The sequence below is a fragment of the Ranitomeya variabilis genome, chromosome 6 (assembly GCF_051348905.1).
Source record: "Ranitomeya variabilis isolate aRanVar5 chromosome 6, aRanVar5.hap1, whole genome shotgun sequence".
Lineage (NCBI taxonomy): Eukaryota > Metazoa > Chordata > Amphibia > Anura > Dendrobatidae > Ranitomeya > Ranitomeya variabilis.
In genome coordinates this window covers 535038850-535065520 of record NC_135237.1, presented here as the reverse complement: position 1 = coordinate 535065520, position 26671 = coordinate 535038850, and positions in this window count along the sequence as shown.

Genomic DNA, 26671 nt, shown 5'->3' with positions numbered 1-26671 from the left:
TGTTTTCTCACCTGCGTTGTAGGGTGAGTTAGGGCAGAGAGGGTCAGCCTACGTTGAGTGGGGGCGCCAAAAAATCGTTGCTAGGGTGCCAACCTCCACAGTTAGGCAGGGGTTAGGAAGGTTTATTGTAGGGTATGTGCTAGACTTTGGTCTTTTTCAATTAGGCAGATTTTTTCCTGCCTTTAAACACTGGGTGGTGTATTTTAAGATATTTTGTAATACATTTTTTTTAAGGGGATACATGCTCACTAAGTCTTGATTCAAAATTCCCATTATGTAATTTTTTTCTTAATAACTATTCCTAGATCTGAAATGATTTCCTGTTATCACAGTATTCTCCTGAAAATTAACTTTTTGATAGGTTCTGACTGATGTTGGATCGATAGGATTCATGTGCCATTACAGGCTTTTAATTAATAGAAACTTCTACTATATAATTGTCTAAGGGCACTTCCGTCTTTCTGTCTGTCTGTCCTTCTTTCGGTCACAGTTATTTGTTCGCTGATTGGTCTCGCCAGCTGCCTGTCATGGCTACCGCGACCAATCAGCGACGCGCACAGTCCGGAAGAAAATGGCCACTCTGTCCTTACTCCCCGCACTCACTGCCCGGCGCCCGCATACACCCCTCCGCTCACCGCTCACACAGGGATAATGCCGGCGGTAACGGACCGCGTTATCCCGCGGGTAACGCACTCCGTTACCGCCGCTATTAACCCTGTGTGACCAAGATTTTTACTATTGGGGCTGTGTATGCAGTGCCAATAGTAAAAACATCTAATGTTAAAAATAATAATTAAAAAAATGATTATATACTCACCTACGCCGCCTTTCCCGCTCCTCGCGATGCATCCGCCACTCTCCGATGCCACGGATCGTCTGGCAGAAGGACCTGCCATGTGCATGTTTTAGTGCATTGGTGCTTTTTCTTTTTTTGAGTCATGATAAGTCCTGCGCTACAAGGACCTGCCAGTCGTCACAGCTGCAACGCGCCGGCGGAAGGTGAGTATATGTTTATTTTTTTAACCTGTGTCATATGCTGGGCAATATACTACATAGCTGTGTAATATGCTACATGGGCTGTGCAATATACTATGTGGCTCTGTGCTGTATACTACGTCACTGGGCAATATACTACGTCACTGGGCAATATACTACGTGGCTCTGTGCTGTATACTACGTTACTGGGCAATATACTACGTGGCTCTGCTGTATACTACGTTACTGGGCAATATACTACGTGGCTCTGTGCTGTATACTACGTTACTGGGCAATATATTACGTCACTGGGCAATATACTACGTGGCTGGGCAATATACTACGTGGCTCTGTGCTGTATACTACGTCACTGGGCAATATATTACGTCACTGGGCAATATACTACGTTACTGGGCAATATACTACGTGGCTCTGTGCTGTATACTACGTCACTGGGCAATATATTACGTCACTGGGCAATATACTACGTGGCTGGGCAATATACTACGTGGCTGGGCAATATACTACGTCACTGGGCAATGTACTACATGGACATACATATTCTAGAATACCCGATGCGCTAGAATCGGGCCACCATCTAGTATTGTATAATTGTACAAACAATGCAAAAAGGTGAAGAACACAGACCTTGACACAAAAGCAGATGTAATCCCAGATATACAAAATATATACTCACCTCCATAGTGACCCTGATTGCTATTCATAACAACAACACAATGAAAAAAAATCAATGCGTTGTCTTATTACATGCCGCTACCAAAATCAATTCCAGTGTTGGATCAAGCAATTTATAAATTAGTCATGATGACCAGGGAGATCAATAAGTTGCAGCAATTCATAAATTAATTACAGTCAATAAAACCAATAAACTACAGCAATTCATTAATTAATCAGGAACAGTATTCGATATGGAAGGATGTCCGAATGGAGATTTTTAATGGAGTACATCATTACTGTTAGAACAGAGTCTTCCTATGGAATTGACAATCAGGGAAAATAAACATGGAGATTGCCGGTATAGATCTTCTTAATGCGGACAGGAGGACAGCGCTTCCTGCTCTTTCCACGCAGGAGGAAATTGAATTCTCTTTGTCACCGCTTTCTTACGTATAATTGGATTTGATTTCTCCCACCATGTTTCGATATTGTAGGTCCCATATGCAGGGCCGCCATCAGGGCTTTACAGCCGTGACTGGTGTATGGGGCCCGGTGGGCAGAGGGGGCCCGCATCGGGCTCACCGGGCCCCTACCGGCAGCTGCGGGCTGAACCGGGCCCTTAGCGGCGGCCGGCACTGCAGCTGTTTAACGCTATTGACGTGCGGGCCCATGCCCGCACGTCAATAGTTAACCCCATATGACATGCTAAATTTACTGCTTACATAATATATATATATATGAATTTATATCTTTTTCATAAGCCAGAGAGCGTGACTTTCTTTACCAACATGCAAAAAAAGTGCAGTATGCCACACTATGGCCGGTTTCACACATCAGTGGCTCCGGTACATGTGGTGTAAGTTTTCTCACGTACCAGAGACACTGACTCTCGTAGACACATTAAAATCAATTTGTCTCTGCACATGTCAGCGTGTTTTCACGGGCCGTGTGTCCGCGTGCAAAACACGGAGACATGTCAGTGTTCGTGGGAGCGCACTGATCACACGGACCCATTAAAGTCAATGGGTCCGTGTAAAACACGTACCGCACACGGATGCTGTCCGTGTGCAGTCCATGTGCCGTGCAGGAGACAGCGCTACAGTAAGCGCTGTCCCCCCAGTGTGGTGCTGAAGCCGCCATTCATTTCTTCTCTCCAGCAGTGTTCGCTGGAGAGAAGAAATGAAAAATTATTGTATTTTGTTTTTTTTTTGTGGTAGAAATAAAGATCTTTGTTCCCAACCCCCCTCCCACCCCCTGTGCGCCCGACCGCTGGAAAGAAAATGCTCACCCGACTCCCTCGAAGTGTCCTCTCCGCGCCGCAGCTTCTCCTGTATGAGCGGTCACGTGGTGCCGTCCATTAGTGATGAATATGCGACTCCACCCCTATGGGAGGTGGAGCCGCATATTCATGACTGTAATGGGCGGCACCACGTGACCGCTCATACAGGAGAAGCTGAGGAAGAAGCGAGGGAGCCGGGTGAGTATTTTCTTTCCAGCGGTCGGGCGCACAGGGGGTGGGAGGTGGGGGGGAAACAAAGATCTTTATTTCTACCGCAAAAAAAACCAAAATACAATGATTTTTCATTTCTTCTCTCCAGCGAACGCTGCTGGAGAGAAGAAATGAATTGTGGCTTCAGCACCCAAAGCTGGGGACAGCGCTTACTGTAGCACTGTCTCTCCTGCACGGTCCGTGTGGTACCCAGTCGGCACACGGCAGCCGCTCGTGTGCCACACTGATGTGCCACGTGAGCACACGGACACGGATAACTCTGGTACCGATTTTTCCGGTACCAGAATTATCTGGACGTGTGGGACAGGCCTAACACTGCGGTGGCAACCCTGGTAAAAGCTGAGAGAAAGACAGGCTATGAGGGAAAAGGTTTTTTTGGTGGCCCTTGTCCTTAGGGATTGGCCTTGTGATAGACTGTGTCCTTGTACAGCTTTATGGGTCCCACAAACGCCCCTTGGACTAAAAGGGCACCACACTCTGAAGGTCCTTGTGACAGACATATGTGAAAAGTTAAAAACCAGTCATTAAAAATAAATGAAATACTTTTTAACCCCTTCACCCCCGGAGCTTTTTCCGTTTTTTCATTTTCGTTTTTCGCTCCCCTCCTTCCCAGAGCCATAACTTTTTTATTTTTCTGTCAATTTGGCCATGTGAGGGCTTATTTTTTGCGGGACGAGTTGTACTTTTGAACGATATCATTGGTTTTACCATGTCGTGTACTAGAAAACGGGAAAAAAATTCCAAGTGCAGTGAAATTGCAAAAAAAGTGCAATCCCACACTTGTTTTTTGCTTCGATATTTTGCTAGGTTCACTAAATGCTAAAACTGACCTGCTATTATGATTCTTCAGGTCAGTACGAGTTCATAGACACCTAACATGACTAGGTTATTTTTCACCTAAGTGGTGAAAAAAAATTCCAAACTTTGCAAAAAATAAAAATAAAATTGCGACATTTTCCGATACTCGTAGCGTCTCCATTTTTCGTGATCTGGGGTCAGGTGAGGGCTTATTTTTTGCGTGCCGAGCTGGCGTTTTTAATGATAGCATTTTGGTGCAGATACGTTCTTTTGATCACCCGTTATTGCATTTTAATGCAATATCGCGGCAACCAAAAAAACGTAATTCTGGCGTTTCGATTTTTTTCTCATTACGCCATTTAGCGATCAGGTTAATGCTTTTTTTTTATTGATAGATCGGGCGATTCTGAACGCGGCGATACCAAATATGTGTAGGTTTGATTTTTTTTTTATTGATTTATTTTGATTGGGCGAAAGGGGGGTGATTTAAACTTTTATATTTTTTTTATTTTTTTCACATTTTTTTTTACTTTTTTTTTTCACTTTTGCCATGCTTCTATAGCCTCCATGGGAGGCTAGAAGCAGGCACAACCCGATCGGCTCTGCTATGTAGCAGCGATCATAAGATCGCTGCTACACAGCAGAATTGCAGGTGTGCTGTGAGCGCCGACCACAGGGTGACGCTCACAGCTACCGAGGATCAGTAACCATAGAGGTCTCAAGGACCTCTATGGTTACCATTTAGAAGCATCGCCGACCTCCGTTCATGTGACGGGGGTCGGCGATGACGTCATATCTGGCCGCCCGGACGGATGCGGTAGTTAAATGCCGCTGTCTGCGTTTGACAGCGGCATTTAACTAGTTAATGGGCACGGGCGGATCGCGATTCCGCTCGCGCTCATTGCGCGCACATGTCAGCTGTACAAAACAGCTGACATGTCGCGGCTTTAAGGTGGGCTCGCCGCCGGAGCCCACCTTAAAGCGGGGGTTCTGCCAGCTGACGTACTATTCCGTCAGCTGGCAGAAAGGGGTTAATGTGTTTTGAAAATCTGACCAGCTCTATTAAAATACCTTAGAAAATATAGCCAGAAGGCCCAGAATTAGCAGAGTCAAAGAAAAAGTGCCTATCAAACACACCAAACTCAGAGAGTATAGGCACCCCAGGATCACCGATCTGCAGACTTCAGTTTTAGGGTATTTTGTGATATTGACACGACAAATGTGTGGATTTCCTCATCTTTGTTTTTATTTTAGTTTATAAAGCCCTACATGGGTGTATTATCAGAACAGTTAGACAGGCTCCTGGTCCTCTGTAGAAGATATGTGAGGCGGAGAACCTTCTGGCATCACACCCTCCTTCGGCAGCTCAATGCCCCAGGCCTGTGCAATGTGGGTCAGCAGGATCTGGGTGTACTTCCGATGTGCCACCCGGTTCCAGTGGACGCCGTCACGGCATCGGAGATGTGCGGAGCGCCCCCACGCCGCCGCAGGGCCGAGGGGTACCCGGAGCCGGGCCTCTGAGTCTCAGTTCTGGGGTTGTCACGGTGGCTAGACCCGGTCCGTGGCCCTGTCTGTCGGTGGGGGACGTCCGGTGAAACAAGTGGTGTTGTAACGGTGCAGTTGTGAGGTGCAAGTCGCGGTAAATAACGAGGACACCAGGTTGCAGTCTCTTTACCTCTTTACTGAAGATCTCTGGGTCCTCAGTCCAGAATACGGCTCACCAGGCTGCGCAAGTCCGGCCGGTCCAATGGCACTTCCAGAGTTCTCTTCACAGGAGGAAATCTGTGCCTTCCCCCTAGCGCTATGTGTTGTAGTCCTTCCCTGCTGTGCTTACGGAAAGTACCCCACAACTGTTGTGTCTGTTTCTGATGTTCCCTCACAACTCGACTAGATGATGTTCTGCTAATCCTCCGTCCCTCCCTGAGGTTCGGGTAGGAACGGCACCCGTTTGACGGGTAGGCCTGGAGTTCTTCCGGGACCCTAGAGACGCCCCTCTCCCGCAATTGCCTCCCAAGACTTCATAGGTGATTTGAGTTAGGCAGCCCGCCTGAGACTGACTGCCCTGCCGCTGTTTGGAGTATGGCTTGAAGCTGAATGTTATTCCACTCCCTCGGCGTTCCGGCCACCGGTATTGCGCCTCAGTAGGATGTTGCTTCGGTCTTACAGCACGACTCCTACTGGTATTCTCCTTTTGCGTGATCCCGTTTCTCACTCAGCACAATCTATCTCGCTTCTGATCCTTTCTTGGGCCCCGCCGCTACCCGGAGCTGGCGCGGACCCGTTACGTTCTTTCTTGTTGCCAAGCCTCTGTCAGGATCCCACCCCTGACAGAGACCCTACTGAATCTTCCCCTACAACACCCTCTGCCACAAGGTGTTGCCTGGTTCCAACCCAGTCAGCTTTCTCATCTAACTTCCTGCCTGACCCCCGGTTTACCCACTATGGTGGGGAGTGGCCTAATGAATAGCACCCTTAGCTCCCCCCGGAGGCCCTGCTGTGAAATGTATTGGTGTCTGTGATACCTGATTGGATGAACTCCTTCAGTGCCATCGGACGCACCATAGCTCCCCATAGTGGCGGAGCCACAGTAATGCAACGACCAGGACTCTGGGGCGCTGCACTCCCCCCTGGTTAAACACAGTACTCCGGGACTGGGAAGAAAACAACAATACAGGTTAGCAAAAAGACACAATTTTTGTTGAGTGCAAATAACAATAAGTATATTTGAACAGGCTTCCCTTTATGGGAGGTAAGGACACTTGAACGTTGCAAACATGGCAAAAATATCATAGCAACATGCTATAATTAGCTTTTCTTACCCAACCGGGTATTCTACTAAGTGCAAACATTATTGTCCAATAATTTAACTTTGCCTTTAAGGATATACACTCTTAATCCGCTAAAGACCTTCCTATAATCACATTATAAGGTATTTTAACTTTTTCATTCTCCTACTTTGGATCTGCAGGACCGCCTGTCCTATCGGCACCAGACCTTCTGCCTCTCCTTTCTGTTACAGGACCGCCCCGTTCAGCCAGGGCCTACTGCCTTTTCTACTACTATACACAGTATAGAACATAACTTTTCCTTCAGTTTGAGAACACTGACCCGGCTCTACTTGGCTCCTTTAAGGACGCACCCACTAACCCCGACGGGTTCACTTTCTGTCCTTAGCAACACATTACTAACTCTCGATGGGGAACGCGGGGTTTACCTTCTATCCCCCCCTTTTCTTATCAACATTATCAACTATCTTCTTTTCACAACATTAAACTTTCTCATTACTTCTTTTCACTTCTTCTTTCAGAGAACATTATCAGCATTCCTTTACAATTAACTAATGGCATACATATAACTTCTACATGTAAATATTATCATCATTTTCTTCCATCGACATTATTGCTACCGGTCTTAAAGCAATATCACCAATTACGTGTAACAAATGAACATCCCCTTTAAGAGGGGATCAAGTCTTTCTGAGGTAGTTCGTCTTCTCAGACTACCAGTCCCTGCTCAGCAAAGGTTCCGGTACGGTATCTTCGCAAAGAGTCTTTAAATAAAACCAGTAGGAAGCGCCTTTAAGAAGGTGCAAACTATATACAGGAAAAAGTTTGTATCATGCACAGTCCATGATTACTGCAGTTCTTTCAATCTTGTGCAAACTTGAAAAACATAAACAAACAACAAGGATCCCGGGTCAACAAAGGGATCCATAAAAGGGGTTAACCCTGGACGGGTTCAGCAGCAACATAAGAGAACAGTAACTATATACAGTTAGTAAAGCAATTATGCTTACTCATTTTTCAGGAATCCCCCACGAGGCGCCACCTGGCAGGTGAACCCCTGCGGTCCAGGCAGTTCAGGTTCCAGGTCCACTCCCGCTGCCAGGTACACCCCATGGGTTTGGGTCTGTTGTACAACCAGGTCGTGTGCGGTGATGAGAGTCTGTGTTCCCACTTCTCTCTGTACTGGCACAGCAGGAACACCGGTTACTCGAGGAGGCGCCTCCTTGGCCACTACAGTGGTGGTGGTGGCAATGCTGCAGGTCATGGTCTTCACTAGTGTACCGGTGGGGGTGACCACGGTGGTCTGGGTAGTGGTCACAGGTCGGCCACACGGCGGCACTTTGGCTACAGGGGACGGTTTCTCCTTGTGAACGTTCAAGGCAAACCACCCCTTTTCCCCAAAATGCCTAGTATAGGTGACGCTGTCCCCCGGGTAGCGGTCTCGATCGGGGTGACCCTCTCTGAGGTGCGACTCCACGTCCCGACGGTTAACAAAGACCTCCGCGTATAGCCCCGGTTCTTTAATAAAGCCCCAGCCTCCTCGGAGCTTAAAGGTGGTAACGATGCCCTGCCTGCACGGGGCCTGATGAGCGGTGGGGTCCTTGCGGGCCCGGTCCTTAACTGCTAGGTCTCTCTGGTGGTACGCCTCCTTCCCGGCCTGGTGCTCCTCCTTCCACCGCTGCTCCAGCTGGGCCTGATATGCCTCCCAGCTCAGGGCCTGCACTGTTATGACCCCAATGGCGAGGGTCTCAGAGGAACGTGGAAGTCTGCAGAATACAAAAATCCAGCTCATAGGGCAGTGGTAACTGGGTTGACCATATATCTACTCCTAACGCCAACACTAGAAGTAGCCGGGGATCATTCCTACGTTGATTCTAGATGACACGCGCCAGCCGGAGAATCTAGCTACCCCTAGTAGAGGAAAACAAAGACCTTTCTTGCCTCCAGAGAAGGGGACCCCAAAGCTGGATAGAAGCCCCCCACAAATAATGACGGTGAGGTAAGAGGAAATGACAAACACAGAAATGAACCAGGTTTAGCACAGAGAGGCCCGCTTACTGATAGCAGAATAAAGAAAGGTAACTTATATGGTCAACAAAAACCCTATCAAAATCCACACTGGAAATTCAAGAACCCCCGAACCGTCTAACGGTCCGGGGGGAGAACACCAGCCCCCTAGAGCTTCCAGCAAAGGTCAGGATATAGATTAGGAACAAGCTGGACAAAAATACAAAACCAAAACAAATAGCAAAAAGCAAAAGGCAGACTTAGCTGATATAACTGGAACCAGGATCAGTAGACAAGAGCACAGCAGACTAGCTCTGATAACTACGTTGCCAGGCATTGAACTGAAGGTCCAGGGAGCTTATATAGCAACACCCCTAACTAACGACCCAGGTGCGGATAAAAGGAATGACAGAAAAACCAGAGTCAAAAAACTAGTAACCACTAGAGGGAGCAAAAAGCAAATTCACAACAGTACCCCCCCCTTAGTGAGGGGTCACCGAACCCTCACCACGACCACCAGGGCGATCAGGATGAGCGGCATGAAAGGCACGAACTAAATCGGCCGCATGAACATCAGAGGCGACCACCCAGGAATTATCCTCCTGACCATAGCCCTTCCACTTGACCAGGTACTGAAGCCTCCGCCTGGAGAGGCGAGAATCCAAGATCTTCTCCACCACGTACTCCAACTCGCCCTCAACCAACACCGGAGCAGGAGGCTCAGCAGAAGGAACTACAGGCACAATGTACCGCCGCAACAAGGACCTATGAAATACATTGTGAATAGCAAACGACACAGGAAGATCCAGACGAAAAGATACAGGATTAAGGATTTCCAATATCTTGTAAGGCCCAATAAAACGAGGTTTAAATTTGGGAGAGGAGACCTTCATAGGAACAAAGCGGGAAGAAAGCCATACCAAATCCCCAACGCGTAGTCGGGGACCCACACCGCGGCGGCGGTTGGCAAAGCGCTGAGCCTTCTCCTGTGACAACTTCAAGTTGTCCACCACATGATTCCAGATCTGCTGCAACCTATCCACCACAGAATCCACCCCAGGACAGTCAGAAGGCTCCACATGACCCGAAGAAAAGCGAGGATGGAAACCAGAGTTGCAGAAAAAAGGCGAAACCAAGGTGGCGGAACTAGCCCGATTATTAAGGGCAAACTCAGCCAACGGCAAGAATGTCACCCAATCGTCCTGATCAGCAGAGACAAAACACCTCAAATAAGCCTCCAAAGTCTGATTGGTTCGCTCCGTCTGTCCATTAGTCTGAGGATGGAAAGCAGACGAAAACGACAAATCAATGCCCATCCTACTACAAAAGGATCGCCAGAACCTGGAAACGAACTGGGATCCTCTGTCTGACACAATATTCTCAGGGATGCCGTGCAAACGAACCACGTTCTGGAAAAACACAGGAACCAGATCGGAAGAGGAAGGCAGCTTAGGCAAAGGAACCAAATGGACCATCTTGGAGAAGCGATCACATATCACCCAGATAACGGACATGCCCTGAGATAGCGGAAGATCAGAAATGAAATCCATGGAGATATGTGTCCAAGGTCTCTTCGGGACAGGCAAGGGCAAGAGCAAACCGCTGGCACGAGAACAGCAAGGCTTAGCTCGAGCACAAGTCCCACAGGACTGCACAAATGACCGCACATCCCTTGACAAGGAAGGCCACCAAAAGGACCTGGCCACCAGATCTCTGGTGCCAAAAATTCCCGGGTGACCTGCCAACACAGAGGAATGAACCTCGGAAATGACTCTGCTGGTCCACTTATCCGGGACAAACAGTCTGTCAGGTGGACAAGACTCAGGCCTATCAGCCTGAAATCTCTGCAACACACGTCGCAGATCCGGAGAAATAGCTGACAAGATAACTCCATCTTTAAGAATACCAACAGGATCAGCGACTCCAGGAGCATCAGGCACAAAGCTCCTAGAAAGAGCATCGGCCTTCACATTCTTTGAACCTGGCAAATACGAGACAACAAAATCAAAGCGGGAGAAAAACAATGACCAGCGGGCCTGTCTCGGATTAAGGCGTTTAGCAGACTCGAGATACATCAGATTTTTGTGATCAGTCAAGACCACCACACGATGCTTAGCACCCTCGAGCCAATGACGCCACTCCTCAAATGCCCATTTCATGGCCAACAACTCCCGATTGCCCACATCATAATTTCGCTCGGCAGGCGAAAACTTCCTAGAGAAAAAGGCACAAGGTTTCATAACAGAGCAACCAGGGCCTCTCTGCGACAAAACGGCCCCTGCCCCAATCTCCGAAGCATCCACCTCAACCTGAAAGGGAAGTGAGACGTCAGGCTGGCACAAAACAGGCGCCGAAGTAAACCGGCGTTTCAACTCCTGGAAAGCCTCCACGGCAGCAGGAGCCCAGTTAGCTACATCGGAGCCCTTCTTGGTCATATCCGTCAAAGGTTTCACAATGCTAGAAAAATTAGCGATAAAACGACGGTAGAAGTTAGCGAAGCCCAAGAACTTCTGAAGACTCTTAACTGACGAGGGCTGAGTCCAATCAAGAATAGCTCGGACCTTGACTGGGTCCATCTCCACAGCAGAAGGGGAAAAAATGAACCCCAAAAAGGGAACCTTCTGTACCCCAAAGAGACACTTTGAGCCCTTGACAAACAAAGAATTTTCACGCAAAATTTTAAAGACCAACCTGACCTGCTCCACATGCGAATCCCAATTATCAGAAAAAACCAAAATATCATCCAGATAAACAATCAAAAATTTATCCAGATACCTCCGGAAAATGTCATGCATAAAGGACTGAAAAACTGAAGGCGCATTGGAGAGCCCAAAAGGCATCACCAAGTACTCAAAATGACCTTCGGGCGTATTGAATGCGGTTTTCCATTCATCACCTTGCTTAATGCGCACAAGGTTGTACGCACCACGAAGGTCTATCTTGGTGAACCACCTGGCACCCTTAATCCGGGCAAACAAGTCAGACAACAGCGGTAAAGGATACTGAAATTTGACAGTGATCTTATTTAAAAGCCGATAATCAATACAAGGTCTCAAAGATCCGTCCTTTTTTGCCACAAAAAAGAATCCCGCACCAAGAGGGGAAGAAGACGGACGAATATGTCCTTTCTCCAGAGACTCCTTGATATATGAACGCATAGCGGTATGTTCAGGTACCGACAGATTAAACAGTCTTCCCTTAGGAAATTTACTGCCTGGGATCAAATCTATAGCACAGTCACAGTCCCTATGAGGAGGCAGTGCACTGGACTCAGACTCACTGAAGACATCCTGATAATCAGACAAATACTCCGGAACTTCCGAAGGCGTAGAAGAAGCAATAGACACAGGCAGGGAATCCCCATGAATACCACGACAGCCCCAACTTGAGACTGACATAGCCTTCCAGTCCAGGACTGGATTATGGGTCTGTAACCATGGCAGCCCTAAAACAACCAAATCATGCATTTTATGTAAAACCAGGAAACGTATCACCTCGCGGTGTTCAGGAGTCATGCACATGGTAACCTGTGTCCAATACTGCGGTTTATTTGCTGCCAATGGTGTAGCATCAATACCCCTAAGAGGAATAGGATTTTCTAATGGTTCAAGAGTAAAACCACAGCGCTTAGCAAATGAGAGATCCATGAGACTCAGGGCAGCACCTGAATCTACAAACGCCATGACAGGATAAGATGACAGTGAGCAAATCAAAGTTACAGACAGAATAAATTTAGGTTGCAAATTACCAACGGTGACAGGACTAACAACCTTAGCTATACGTTTAGAGCATGCTGAGATAACATGTGTAGAATCACCACAGTAGTAGCACAAGCCATTCCGGCGTCTATGAATTTTCCGCTCATTTCTAGTCAGGATTCTATCACATTGCATTAAATCAGGTGTCTGTTCAGACGACACCATGAGGGAATTTGCGGTTTTTCTATCACATTGCACCGAATTAGGTGTCTGTTCAGACAACACCATGAGGGAATTTGCGGTTTTGCGCTCCCGCAACCGCCGGTCAATTTGAATAGCCAGTGCCATAGTATCATTCAGACCTGTGGGAATGGGAAAACCCACCATAACATTCTTAATGGCTTCAGAAAGGCCATTTCTAAAATTAGCGGCCAGTGCACACTCGTTCCAATGTGTCAGCACGGACCATTTCCGAAATTTTTGGCAATACACTTCAGCCTCGTCCTGCCCCTGAGACATAGCCAGCAAGGCCTTTTCTGCCTGAATCTCAAGATTGGGTTCCTCATAAAGTAAACCGAGCGCCAGAAAAAACGCATCAAGATCAGCCAATGCCGGATCTCCTGGCGCCAGCGAAAAAGCCCAATCCTGAGGGTCGCCCCGTAAGAACGAAATAACAATTTTTACTTGCTGAGCAGAATCTCCAGATGAACAGGGTCTCAGGGACAAAAACAATTTACAATTATTCACGAAATTCCTAAACTTAAACCTGTCTCCGGAAAACAGTTCAGGAATCGGTATTTTAGGTTCTGACCTAGGATTTCTGATAACATAGTCTTGTATGCCCTGCACACGAGTAGCCAGCTGGTCCACACTTGTAATCAAGGTCTGGACATTCATGTCTGCAGCAAGCATAGCCACTCTGAGGTAAAGGGGAAGAAGAAAAAAAAAAACTCAGAATCTTCTTTCTTATAATCCCTCTTCTGCAATGCATTAAACATTTAATACTGGCCTGGCAAACTTATGACCCCAATGGCGAGGGTCTCAGAGGAACGTGGAAGTCTGCAGAATACAAAAATCCAGCTCATAGGGCAGTGGTAACTGGGTTGACCATATATCTACTCCTAACGCCAACACTAGAAGTAGCCGGGGATCATTCCTACGTTGATTCTAGATGACACGCGCCAGCCGGAGAATCTAGCTACCCCTAGTAGAGGAAAACAAAGACCTTTCTTGCCTCCAGAGAAGGGGACCCCAAAGCTGGATAGAAGCCCCCCACAAATAATGACGGTGAGGTAAGAGGAAATGACAAACACAGAAATGAACCAGGTTTAGCACAGAGAGGCCCGCTTACTGATAGCAGAATAAAGAAAGGTAACTTATATGGTCAACAAAAACCCTATCAAAATCCACACTGGAAATTCAAGAACCCCCGAACCGTCTAACGGTCCGGGGGGAGAACACCAGCCCCCTAGAGCTTCCAGCAAAGGTCAGGATATAGATTAGGAACAAGCTGGACAAAAATACAAAACCAAAACAAATAGCAAAAAGCAAAAGGCAGACTTAGCTGATATAACTGGAACCAGGATCAGTAGACAAGAGCACAGCAGACTAGCTCTGATAACTACGTTGCCAGGCATTGAACTGAAGGTCCAGGGAGCTTATATAGCAACACCCCTAACTAACGACCCAGGTGCGGATAAAAGGAATGACAGAAAAACCAGAGTCAAAAAACTAGTAACCACTAGAGGGAGCAAAAAGCAAATTCACAACACTGCACCATCTCCCCTTCTCGCGTCTGCACCCCGGGGAATCCCATGAGGTCAGACCCTGGGTTCACCCAGCGGTATACCGTGCGCTCCACACGGGCCTCGCAGGACAGGGGGATTGGTGTGATCCGGGCCTTCATACGATGTTCCATGCCCGTAGCTTCCTCCCAGGGCAACAGACGTTGGAGCTTATGAGTCCCAGGGGAAGGGGGCGCTGCAACAGGGCCCACTAACACACCCTCTGCTAGCGGGGCAGGATCGGCGGACTCACCAACCGGTGCGAGTTCACTTTCCGTGACAGGTCCCGCTGGTTCCTCCGGTGCGATCTCCGATGTCCGGGAACTCTCTGCCGGTACCACTAAGCGCGGAGCCTGGACCCCCACATTCAGTTGGAGAAGTTGGTTGAATAAGTCCTCCATCTCAGCCCTCAGAAATCTGGTGTTGTCCATGTAAGACGGGCTGCTGTGCTCATCCGGGTAGTCGGGGGAGATTTCCACTTCAACCCCACTGTCGGGTTCAGAGCTACTGGCCATGGCGTCCTCCGCGTGGGTCGCTTCCGGGTCTCTTTCCCGCTCTCTCCTTCGTGGGCGGTGTCGTTTTCTCGGTCTCCGCCCTCCATTGAGGATTAAGAGGCGGATCTCTGCCGCTGACGGACACGTCCTCACCATGCAGAAATATTTAGACTGGGCGGCCATTGTTGTTCGCGCTCTCTAGCTTGTCTACGCCCACTTCACGCCCCTCTTCTCTTCCTGCACTCTCCTCAGCGCTGTAATGGCGGCGGATTTTGGCGACAAGTGGCACAGCACAGTCTTTGCAATAAAGTACAGTTCTAAGCACAATAAATCACAGTTCCAAGGCACACATGACCTGATTCTTCAGGCTTAAGTAGATCCTGTTCGTGACGCCAAGTTTGCGGAGCGCCCCCACGCCGCCGCAGGGCCGAGGGGTACCCGGAGCCGGGCCTCTGAGTCTCAGTTCTGGGGTTGTCACGGTGGCTAGACCCGGTCCGTGGCCCTGTCTGTCGGTGGGGGACGTCCGGTGAAACAAGTGGTGTTGTAACGGTGCAGTTGTGAGGTGCAAGTCGCGGTAAATAACGAGGACACCAGGTTGCAGTCTCTTTACCTCTTTACTGAAGATCTCTGGGTCCTCAGTCCAGAATACGGCTCACCAGGCTGCGCAAGTCCGGCCGGTCCAATGGCACTTCCAGAGTTCTTTTCACAGGAGGAAATCCCCCTAGCGCTATGTGTTGTAGTCCTTCCCTGCTGTGCTTACGGAAAGTACCCCACAACTGTTGTGTCTGTTTCTGATGTTCCCTCACAACTCGACTAGATGATGTTCTGCTAATCCTCCGTCCCTCCCTGAGGTTCGGGTAGGAACGGCACCCGTTTGACGGGTAGGCCTGGAGTTCTTCCGGGACCCTAGAGACGCCCCTCTCCCGCAATTGCCTCCCAAGACTTCATAGGTGATTTGAGTTAGGCAGCCCGCCTGAGACTGACTGCCCTGCCGCTGTTTGGAGTATGGCTTGAAGCTGAATGTTATTCCACTCCCTCGGCGTTCCGGCCACCGGTATTGCGCCTCAGTAGGATGTTGCTTCGGTCTTACAGCACGACTCCTACTGGTATTCTCCTTTTGCGTGATCCCGTTTCTCACTCAGCACAATCTATCTCGCTTCTGATCCTTTCTTGGGCCCCGCCGCTACCCGGAGCTGGCGCGGACCCGTTACGTTCTTTCTTGTTGCCAAGCCTCTGTCAGGATCCCACCCCTGACAGAGACCCTACTGAATCTTCCCCTACAACACCCTCTGCCACAAGGTGTTGCCTGGTTCCAACCCAGTCAGCTTTCTCATCTAACTTCCTGCCTGACCCCCGGTTTACCCACTATGGTGGGGAGTGGCCTAATGAATAGCACCCTTAGCTCCCCCCGGAGGCCCTGCTGTGAAATGTATTGGTGTCTGTGATACCTGATTGGATGAACTCCTTCAGTGCCATCGGACGCACCATAGCTCCCCATAGTGGTGGAGCCACAGTACTGCAACGACCAGGACTCTGGGGCGCTGCAGATGCAGGTTGCAGCGGAAGTGGTAGTGCATGTCCAGCACGTCCAGCGTGTGGAAATCTGCCAGAGTGGCGCTGAAGACGTTCCCCTCCACCATGTTGTGCCGCAGGTTGTGCACAGCGTTCTCCGGGATTTCACAATTCCTGTATCCAACAGGCATGGTCGTGCTCCATATGATGAGGCACTGGGGGCTCAGAACCTCCTTGAGGCGCATAAACAGGTGTTCCAGGTTGGTCTTGTAGCCCTCCATTTGTTGGTCGTCACTGTACCTATTGAGATCCCAGATGCAGGAGTTTACAACCAGCACGTCTGGTTGGGGGCCGCTTTGGAAATCTGACAGGATGCTCTCCATGTAAGCAGAGTAGACGCGGGTCAAGAAGTAGAAGCGGACAAGATGGTGGCCGCTCCGGTACTGCCGCACTTCTTGGTACGTGGTCTCATTGTGCATTTCATTCATTTGGCCGCCCTCTACCAGGGTGTCATTCTCAAACGTGAATTCCCCCTTCCGTTTCAGTTGACCTTCGGAGAGTAAGTTGTCACTTTGTAGAGACTTCACCAGATCTTTATATACTCCTCTCTGGATGGAGTCTCCGAGGACAACAACAAACTTATTGTGCAGTAATTGTCAGACATGAAATGAGCAGAAAACCTCCATCACTGCTCTCCAACAGCTTCTTGTGCTGATCTCAGCCCCTGCGTAGTAACAGTCTCCACTCACAACTGTAGCTCCGCCCTCACACAGCCCGACTTTTTAATTGGCTGATATCTAAGGGTGGTTGCACGCCCATAACGGTGCAACCGTTCATTTGTACAACAAATGAACGTGACAGAGGCTCGAGCCCAGAGGCAGTGTGTAGGCACTCGAGGGCCTAGGGCAGGGCGGGGCGATGCGGGGGGGGGCAGCACCTGAGCAGGGTTTTTTTTGTTTTATAAAGTCCGGTCCGGCCGTGATCACCTTAAGGCCCCGCCCCCCACCCCGACGCCGCCGCTGCCGCTGATGCCTCCTTGCTGGCCCAGCCCCCCTTGAAGACATCGTTCAGTATTGACTGTCATACTCACCTGCTCCAGCGGTGCCGGCTGCTCTGCTCTCAGCGAGCGACTGCAGGACTGCAATTCGCCCTGTGCGAGCGGTCACATGGTACCGCCTGATGCATATTCATTACCTTAAATCAGCTGTACCACCTGACCGCGGCGCTCACACAGGACGAGGGACGGTGCTGCGCAGGGACAGAGGTGGAGGATTCCGTTCTTCTGCGCGGTGTGAGGTGAGTATGATGACAGCTAGGGAGGACGGGGGAGCCGGGGAGGATGAAGGAGGAGCGTGGTGGACGGGGAGCCGAGCCATACAAGATAGGAGCGTCGGGGAGCCGATGAGCCACGCATACAGCCAGGCCCAGGGGGGGAGATGAGCCACGCATACAGCCAGGCCAAGGGGGGGAGATGAGCCACGCATACAGCCAGGCCAAGGGAGGGAGATGAGCCACGCATACAGCCAGGCCCAGGGGGGGAGATGAGCCACGCACACAGCCAGGCCCAGGGGGGAGATGAGCCACGCATACAGCCAGGCCCAGGGGGGGAGATGAGCCACGCACACAGCCAGGCCCAGGGGGGAGATGAGCCACGCATACAGCCAGGCCCAGGGGGGGAGATGAGCCACGCATACAGCCAGGCCCAGGGGGGGAGATGAGCCACGCATACAGCCAGGCCCAGGGGGGGAGATGAGCCACGCATACAGCCAGGCCAAGGGGGGGAGATGAGCCACGCATACAGCCAGGCCCAGGGGGGCAGATGAGCCACGCATACAGCCAGGCCAAGGGGGGAGATGAGCCACGCATACAGCCAGGCCAAGGGGGGGAGATGAGCCACACATACAGCCAGGCCAAGGGGGGAGATGAGCCACGCATACAGCCAGGCCCAGGGGGGAGATGAGCCACGCATACAGCCAGGCCAAGAGGGGGAGATGAGCCTCGCACACAGCCAGGCCCAGGGGGGAGATGAGCCACGCATACAGCCAGGCCCAGGGGGGGAGATGAGCCACGCATACAGCCAGGCCCAGGGGGGGAGATGAGCCACGCATACAGCCAGGCCAAGGGGGGGAGATGAGCCACGCATACAGCCAGGCCAAGGGGGGGAGATGAGCCACGCATACAGCCAGGCCAAGGGGGGGAGATGAGCCAAGCATACAGCCAGGCCAAGGGGGGAGATGAGCCACGCATACAGCCAGGCCCAGGGGGGGAGATGAGCCACGCATACAGCCATGGTGGCCGCTCCGGTACTGCCGCACTTCTTGGTACGTGGTCTCATTGTGCATTTCATTCATTTGGCCGCCCTCTTCCAGGGTGTCATTCTCAAACGTGAATTCCCCCTTCCGTTTCAGTTGACCTTCGGAGAGTAAGTTGTCACTTTGTAGAGACTTCACCAGATCTTTATATACTCCTCTCTGGATGGAGTCTCCGAGGACAACAACAAACTTATTGTGCAGTAATTGTCGGACATGAAATGAGCAGAAAACCTCCATCACTGCTCTCCAACAGCTTCTTGTGCTGATCTCAGCCCCTGCGTAGTAACAGTCTCCACTCACAACTGTAGCTCCGCCCTCACACAGCCCGACTTTTTAATTGGCTGATATCTAAGGGTGGTTGCACGCCCATAACGGTGCAACCGTTCATTTGTACAACAAATGAACGTGACAGAGGCTCGAGCCCAGAGGCAGTGTGTAGGCACTTGAGGGCCTAGGGCAGGGCGGGGCGATGCGGGGGGGGGCAGCACCTGAGCAGGGTTTTTTTTTGTTTTATAAAGTCCGGTCCGGCCGTGATCACCTTAAGGCCCCGCCCCCCCACCCCGGCGTCGCCGCTGCCGCTGATGCCTCCTTGCTGGCCCAGCCCCCCTTGAAGACATCGTGCAGTATTGCCTGTCATACTCACCTGCTCCAGCGGTGCCGGCTGCTCTGCTCTCAGCGAGCGACTGCAGGACTGCAATTCGCCCTGTGCGAGCGGTCACATGGTACCGCCTGATGCATATTCATTACCTTCAATCAGCTGTACCACCTGACCGCGGCGCTCACACAGGACGAGGGACGGTGCTGCGCAGGGACAGAGGTGGAGGATTCCGTTCTTCTGCGCGGTGTGAGGTGAGTATGATGACAGCTAGGGAGGACGGGGGAGCCGGGGAGGATGAAGGAGGAGCGTGGTGGACGGGGAGCCGAGCCATACAAGATAGGAGCGTCGGGGAGCCGATGAGCCACGCATACAGCCAGGCCCAGGGGGGGAGATGAGCCACGCATACAGCCAGGCCAAGGGGGGGAGATGAGCCACGCATACAGCCAGGCCAAGGGAGGGAGATGAGCCACGCATACAGCCAGGCCCAGGGGGGGAGATGAGCCTCGCACACAGCCAGGCCCAGGGGGGAGATGAGCCACGCATACAGCCAGGCCCAGGGGGGGAGATGAGCCACGCACACAGCCAGGCCCAGGGGGGAGATGAGCCACGCATACAGCCAGGCCCAGGGGGGGGAGATGAGCCACGCATACAGCCAGGCCCAGGGGGGGAGATGAGCCACGCATATAGCCAGGCCCAGGGGGGGAGATGAGCCATGCATACAGCCAGGCCAAGGGGGGGAGATGAGCCACGCATACAGGCAGGCCCAGGGGGGGAGATGAGCCACGCATACAGCCAGGCCCAGGGGGGAGATGAGCCACGCATACAGCCAGGCCAAGGGGGGGAGATGAGCCACACATACAGCCAGGCCAAGGGGGGGAGATGAGCCACGCATACAGCCAGGCCCAGGGGGGAGATGAGCCACGCATACAGCCAGGCCAAGAGGGGGAGATGAGCCTCGCACACAGCCAGGCCCAGGGGGGAGATGAGCCACGCATACAGCCAGGCCCAGGGGGGGAGATGAGCCACGCATACAGCCAGGCCCAGGGGGGAGATGACCCACGCATACAGCCAGGCCAAGGGGGGGAGATGAGCCACGCATACAGCCAGGCCAAGGGGGGGAGATGAGCCACGCATACAGCCAGGCCAAGGGGGGGAGATGAGCCAAGCATACAGCCAGGCCAAGGGGGGAGATGAGCCACGCATACAGCCAGGCCCAGGGGGGGAGATGAGCCACGCATACAGCCATGGTGGCCGCTCCGGTACTGCCGCACTTCTTGGTACGTGGTCTCATTGTGCATTTCATTCATTTGGCCGCCCTCTACCAGGGTGTCATTCTCAAACGTGAATTCCCCCTTCCGTTTCAGTTGACCTTCGGAGAGTAAGTTGTCACTTTGTAGAGACTTCACCAGATCTTTATATACTCCTCTCTGGATGGAGTCTCCGAGGACAACAACAAACTTATTGTGCAGTAATTGTCGGACATGAAATGAGCAGAAAACCTCCATCACTGCTCTCCAACAGCTTCTTGTGCTGATCTCAGCCCCTGCGTAGTAACAGTCTCCACTCACAACTGTAGCTCCGCCCTCACACAGCCCGACTTTTTAATTGGCTGATATCTAAGGGTGGTTGCACGCCCATAACGGTGCAACCGTTCATTTGTACAACAAATGAACGTGACAGAGGCTCGAGCCCAGAGGCAGTGTGTAGGCACTTGAGGGCCTAGGGCAGGGCGGGGCGATGCGCGGGGGGCAGCACCTGAGCAGGGTTTTTTTGTTTTATAAAGTCCGGTCCGGCCGTGATCACCTTAAGGCCCCGCCCCCCACCCCGGCGCCGCCGCCGATGCCTCCTTGCTGGCCCAGCCCCCCTTGAAGACATCGTGCAGTATTGACTGTCATACTCACCTGCTCCAGCGGTGCCGGCTGCTCTGCTCTCAGCGAGCGACTGCAGGACTGCAATTCGCCCTGTGTGAGCGGTCACATGGTACCGCCTGATGCATATTCATTACCTTAAATCAGCTGTACCACCTGACCGCGGCGCTCACACAGGACGAGGGACGGTGCTGCGCAGGGACAGAGGTGGAGGATTCCGTTCTTCTGCGCGGTGTGAGGTGAGTATGATGACAGCTAGGGAGGACGGGGGAGCCGGGGAGGATGAAGGAGGAGCGTGGTGGACGGGGAGCCGAGCCATACAAGATAGGAGCGTCGGGGAGCCGATGAGCCACGCATACAGCCAGGCCCAGGGGGAGAGATGAGCCACGCATACAGCCAGGCCAAGGGGGGGAGATGAGCCACGCATACAGCCAGGCCAAGGGGGGGAGATGAGCCACGCATACAGCCAGGCCCAGGGGGGGAGATGAGCCACGCATACAGCCAGGCCCAGGGAGGGAGATGAGCCTCGCATACAGCCAGGCCCAGGGGGGAGATGAGCCACGCATACAGCCAGGCCAAGGGGGGGAGATGAGCCACGCATACAGCCAGGCCCAGGGGGGAGATGAGCCACGCATACAGCCAGGCCAAGGGGGGGAGATGAGCCACGCATACAGCCAGGCCAAGGGGGGAGATGAGCCACGCATACAGCCAGGCCCAGGGGGGGAGATGAGCCACGCATACAGCCAGGCCAAGGGGGGGAGATGAGCCACGCATACAGCCAGGCCAAGGGGGGGAGATTAGCCACGCATACAGCCAGGCCCAGGGGGGGAGATGAGCCACGCATACAGCCAGGCCCAGGGGGGGAGATGAGCCTCGCATACAGCCAGGCCCAGGGGGGAGATGAGCCACGCATACAGCCAGGCCAAGAGGTGGAGATGAGCCTCGCACACAGCCAGGCCCAGGGGGGGAGATGAGCCACGCATACAGCCAGGCCAAGGGGGAGATGAGCCACGCATACAGCCAGGCCCAGGGGGGGAGATGAGCCACGCATACAGCCAGGCCCAGGGGGAGATGAGCCACGCATACAGCCAGGCCATGGGGGGGAGATGAGCCACGCATACAGCCAGGCCCAGGGGGGAGATGAGCCACGCATACAGCCAGGCCAAGGGGGAGATGAGCCTCGCACACAGCCAGGCCCAGGGGGGAGATGAGCCACGCATACAGCCAGGCCCAGGGAGGGAGATGAGCCACGCATACAGCCAGGCCATGGGGGGGAGATGAGCCACGCATACAGCCAGGCCCAGGGGGGAGATGAGCCACGCATACAGCCAGGCCAAGAGGTGGAGATGAGCCTCGCACACAGCCAGGCCCAGGGGGGAGATGAGCCACGCATACAGCCAGGCCCAGGGGGGGAGATGAGCCACGCATACAGCCAGGCCCAGGGGGGGAGATGAGCCACGCATACAGCCAGGCCCAGGGGGGGAGATGAGCCAGGCATACAGCCAGGCCAAGGGGGGGAGATGAGCCACGCATACAGCCAGGCCAAGGGGGGGAGATGAGCCACGCCTACAGCCAGGCCCAGGGGGGAGATGAGCCACGCACACAGCCAGGCCAAGGGGGGGAGATGAGCCACGCATACAGCCAGGCCCAGGGGGGGAGATGAGCCACGCATACAACCAGGCCCAGGGGGGGAGATGAGCCACGCATACAGCCAGGCCCAGGGGGGAGATGAGCCACGCAAACAGCCAGGCCAAGGGGGGAGATGAGCCACGCATACAGCCAGGCCCAGGGGGGGAGATGAGCCATGCATGCAGCCAGGCCCAGGGGGAAGATGAGCCACGCATACAGCCAGGCCAAGGGGGGGAGATGAGCCACGCATACAGCCAGGCCCAGGGGGGGAGATGAGCCACGCATACAGCCAGGCCCAAGGGGGGAGATGAGCCACGCATACAGCCAGGCCCAGGGGGGAGATGAGCCACGCATGCAGCCAGGCCAAGGGGGGGAGATGAGCCACGCATACAGCCAGGCCCAGGGGGGGAGATGAGCCACGCATACAGCCAGGCCCAGGGGGGGAGATGAGCCACACATACAGCCAGGCCCAGGGGGGAGATGAGCCACGCATACAGCCAGGCCCAGGGGGGAGATGAGCCACGCATACGGCGGGGCCCGGGGGATAATGGGAGATGAGCCATGCATGGGGGGGGGATGGGAGATGAGCCAGTGCCTGAACCACCCATGCATACAGGGAGGGGGAGATGAGCCACGCATACAGGGGGGGGGAGATGAGCCACCCATGCATACAGGGAGGGGGTGATGAGCCATGCATACATGATGGGAGGGGGGGTGGGCCATTATACAGTATAGAGCATCATTTGTGGACATTATACAGTATGGAGCATCATGTGTGGCCATTATACAGTATGGAGCATCATGTGTGGCCATTAGTGTTGAGCATTCCGATACTGCAAATATCGGGTATCGGCCGATATTCGCTGTATCGGAATTCCGATACCGAGTTCCGATATTTCTGCGATATCGGAATCGGAAGTCCCCACAGTGCAAAAATCACTATAATGGAGTGTGGGCGGTGCGTGGGCGGAGACTGCGTGTCTGTGCGGGCGGGGTCTGTGCGAGTGTGCGTGCCTGCCGGGGGGTCTGTGCGGTCTGCCGGGGGGTCTGTGCTGCCTCTCCGGGGTCTGTGCGGCCTGCCGGGGGGTCTGTGCTGCCTCTCCGGGGTCTGTACGGCCTGCCGGGGGGTCTGTACGGCCTCTCCGGGGTCTGTACGGCCTGCCGGGGGGTCTGTGCTGCCTCTCCGGGGTCTGTGCGGCCTGCCGGAGGGTCTGTGCTGCCTCTCCGGGGTTTTACGGCCTGCCGGGGGGTCTGTGCGGCCTCTCTGGGGTCTGTACGGCCTACCGGGCGGTCTGTGCTGCCTCTCCGGGGTCTGTGCGGCCTGCCGGAGGGTCTGTGCTGCCTCTCTGGGGTCTGTACGGCCTGCCGGGGGGTCTGTGCTGCCTCTCCGGGGTCTGTACTGCCTGCCGGGAGGTCTGTGCGGCCTCTCCGGGGTCTGTACGGCCTGCCGGGGGGTCTGTGCTGCCTCTCCGGGGTCTGTACGGCCTGCCGGGGGGGTCTGTGCAGACTGCCGGGGGTCTTTGTGTCTGTACAAGCATCGTCCGATGGCACTACAAGTCCCATCGGGCTATGCCTGCTACAATGACAGTGATTGGCACATTAGCCAATGATGGGACAATAGTAGTCCCATCATCCGGCTAATGTGTTGAATGTAAAAAAAAAAAAAAAATACTCCATACATGCTACATACATAGATGGGAGGGGGGTGGGCCATTATACAGTATAGAGCATCATTTGTGGACATTATACAGTATGGAGCATCATGTGTGGCCATTATACAGTATGGAGCATCATGTGTGGCCATTAGTGTTGAGCAATCCGATACTGCAAATATCGGGTATCGGCCGATATTCGCTGTATCGGAATTCCGATACCGAGTTCCGATATTTCTGCGATATCGGAATCGGAAGTCCCCACAGTGTAAAAATCACTATAATGGAGTGTGGGCGGTGCGTGGGCGGAGACTACGTGTCTCTGCGGGCGGGGTCTGTGCGATCGTGCGTGCCTGCCGGGGGGTCTGTGCTGCCTCTCCGGGGTCTGTGCGGTCTGCCGGGGGGTCTGTGCTGCCTCTCCGGGGTCTGTGCGGCCTGCCGGGGGGTCTGTGCTGCCTCTTCGGGGTCTGTACGGCCTGCCGGGGGGTCTGTGCGGCCTCTCCGGGGTCTATACGGCCTGCCAGGGGGTCTGTGCTGCCTCTCCGGGGTCTGTGCGGCCTGCCGGAGGGTCTGTGCTGCCTCTCCGGGGTCTGTACGGCCTGCCGGGGGGGTCTGTGCGGCCTCTCCGGGGTCTGTACGGCCTACCGGGGTGTCTGTGCTGCCTCTCCGGGGTCTGTGTGGCCTGCCGGAGGGTCTGTGCTGCCTCTCCGGGGTCTGTACGGCCTGCCGGGGGGTCTGTGCTGCCTCTCCGGGGTCTGTGCGGCCTCTCCGGGGTCTGTACGGCCTGCCGGGAGGTCTGTGCTGCCTCTCCGGGGTCTGTACGGCCTGCCGGGAGGTCTGTGCGGCCTCTCCGGGGTCTGTACGGCCTGCCGGGGGGTCTGTGCTGCCTCTCCGGGGTCTGTACGGCCTGCCGGGGGGGGTCTGTGCGGACTGCCGGGGGTCTTTGTGTCTGTGCAGGCATCGTCCGATGGCACTACAAGTCCCATCGGGCTATGCCTGCTACACTGACAGTGATTGACACAGCCAATGATGGGACAATAGTAGTCCCATCATCCGGCTAATGTGTTGAATGTAAAAAAAAAATAAAAATGCTCCATACATGCTACATACATAGATGCTACATTTATGCTACATACATGCTACATACATACATACATGCTACATACATACATACTACATACATACATACTACATACATGCTACATACAAGCTACATACATACATACATGCTATATACATACTACATACTACATACATACATGCTATATACATGCTACATATTACATGCATACATGCTACACACATGCTACATTTATGCTACATACATACATGTTACATACATACATGCTACATACATGCTACATACATACATGCTACATACATACATGCTACATACCACATACATACTACATACATGCTACATACATGCTACATACATACTACATACATACATGCTACATACATGCTACATACATACATGCTATATACATGCTACATACATACTACATGCATACATACTGCATACATACATACATGCTACATACATACTGCATACATACATCCATACATACATGCTACTTACATACTACATACATCCATACATACTACATACATGCTACATACATACTACATGCATACATACTGAATACATACATATAGACATACAGTACATTAAACATAGATTACATACTCACCATTACTTGTCACTTTGATCCCCGAAGAAAGGTGTCATCTGTAAAAAATGTGAAAAAAAACAAACAACCAATATACTCCCTGTCCGCAGAAATCCACGAGTGTCCCACGACGATCTCCCGTGGAGAGCAGCAGCAACAGCTGTTGCAACCACTCTCCAGGGGCTCCAGGAACCGAATGACGGGAGGAAGGTATCCTTCCGCCACTGTATTCCTCTGCCACTGTAAAAAAAAAGTCCCTAGTCTCACTTTATGGCATTGCTGGCTGACAAATTTTCCCAGGCAGCTTTTTGCCATAAAGTGAGACTTGGAACTCAGGTAACCTCAGTGATACACTGCAGGAGCCATTGTCTCCTGTCAGTGTGTAACTGAGGGTCCTATAGAGCAGTGACATCACCCGATGTCACTGTTCTATAGGGGAGATCATCGTGGGACACTCGTTATTAATTGGACTACGGCGGTCAGGTAGTATGCGGTTTATTATTTTACCTTTTTTGCAGGCGCTGAAGTATGGTAGGTATGGTGAAATGAAGAATATTAAAATACTTTTTCCTAATGTGTGCGTGTTTTATTAACCCTTTTCTTTCTATTGGATTAATAACGGATAGGCGTCTTATTGATGCCTCTCCGTTATTAACCCGGCTTAATGTCACCTTACAATAGCAAGGTGACATTAACC